Genomic DNA, 2,068 nt, shown 5'->3' on the forward strand with positions numbered 1-2,068 from the left:
CGACGTAAGTCGAATTTACCTGTCTCCGAATCTACTTATCACTAGGAAAGCATTTTAAATAATATATGGTTAATAAAAATCTATTTTAAGCTTACAAACAAATAAATTTTAGTTTTTAATATAGTACAAAAAAAGTAATCTAAATTTACGAATGCGTGTACTGTAAGTACAGTACATACTTGTATATATTTTAATATGATTCTATGTGCTTTAAACGTTTATCTAGTGATATTACGACTTCAATATTTGTGGCGGACAGACGTAAAGTCGAATAAAATGACTTAAACTTAATTTTTATTTTTCCATATACTTTTTTAACAAGCGACGTATAATCGGGAACGACGTAACTCGAAACGACGTAAGTCGAGGTATGCCTGTATTGTGAAAATAGTTTCTATTCAATTTTCTATTCTAGAAAATCTAAAATAGAAAATTGGCATTTTCTATTCTAGATTTAATTTCTTTAATGTATCTGCCGTCTTCCTGTATGTTAGTTCCCAAATACTTAATTGATGAAACTCTATCTGTTTTCTATCTGCAACGTTGCATTAACTATATTTTTCTTGCGTGAAATAAATAGTCTTGTTCTCTTATAATTCGTCTGAAGTCCGTAAAATTTACTTATTAGTTAATCTTTTAAGAACATTTTTAAAACGTGACTCATCAGGCTTATAGTTTTATAATCACCACATTTTTTTTGCATTATCTTTTTTGGAAATTTTTATAAACGTAGACATTAAAAGATCTAGACGAATTACACCACTTTCGTAAATAATGTTGTAAAAATCCACTAAAATATCAAGACTGTTTTAATCCAGTAATTTCAAAATTTCAGCGGGAACTTCGTCTGGTCCGGTAGATTTACCTTCTTTAGTTGTTCCAATTGCATTCTTACTTCTATTTTCAATATTGTCGGTCCTTCTTCTTTATCAATTATTATAGGGTTTAAATTTCTCTCGTCAAAATATAATTTTTCAACGTACTCTTTCCATAGTTTCAGTTGTTCACCCAATTTCAAAACAAAATCACCCTTTTCATTTCAAATATTAGTAAATTTATTTCTTCTATTTGTTCCGGTAAGCTCTCGTACTTTCGTTACATAAAACACATACTCCGTGGTTACGATTTATCGAATTCTTTCCCGAATAATAAAAATTTCCATTATGTGTTTTGTAAATCCCGTATCGGGCCATCTAACTTCATTTACACCCATTATATCAATGTTTAATCTTTCCATTTCCTTCGCCGTATCATCTAACTTTTCACTTTCAAACATACTTCTAACATTTCACGTAGAGAATTTTTTGTTTCGCCCGGAGATTCTTAGCACCCTCCGACCATCGAAAGTCCGCTGGGAACCGAGGGCCATTCCCGGATTGTACGTCATAATACTTATAACGAGGAAGAAAATAATGCGGTGGTTTTCCATCGCCATCCACGTTCCCACGCCGTCGACTATAAGTAAATACAGTAGAGCGTCGATTTTCCGAATCAATTGGGGAATGGAGTTGTTCGTATAACTGATATTTCGGATAATCGATTTATGTACGAAAAAATAGTTTAGCGTATCTGATGTTGAAATTTTTTTTCCGTTGCGTGTCGCTTCGTGTTGAATTTTCGTCGATGTTAAGCCTAACAAAGACTATTGTATCGTTAAAAATTATTTTTTTATTTTGTACAAACAAAATAAATATATTGATAAATATAAAAACATTAAAAAAATTATACTTCAGATATTAATTTAGTATCAAAAACGTAAAATATTTGAGTAGCCCAAGACATAGCCAAAGATTACAGCGCCACAGCACTGGCGAAAATTTAAATTTGCTGACTGGAATTCTTTCGGATGATTGACGTTTCGGATGATTGACTTTCGGAAAATCGATGCTCTACTGTGCTTACTTTCTGAAGATGATGATCTTCTATAAGAGGTTCTTGCAAAAGAAGTTCTCGGCGAGGTATCGAACCAGTCTCTTATACGCAGTATTTATACCATCTCTTGACTCAAAAACAGAGGAAGAAGGATATTTGAAATTAGCAACTTTGAAAAACAAGTTATATATATATA

The sequence above is a fragment of the Centruroides sculpturatus genome, unplaced genomic scaffold (genome assembly GCF_000671375.1).
Source record: "Centruroides sculpturatus isolate CEXI.00-Female unplaced genomic scaffold, Cexi_2.0 scaffold161, whole genome shotgun sequence".
Taxonomy (NCBI): domain Eukaryota; kingdom Metazoa; phylum Arthropoda; class Arachnida; order Scorpiones; family Buthidae; genus Centruroides; species Centruroides sculpturatus.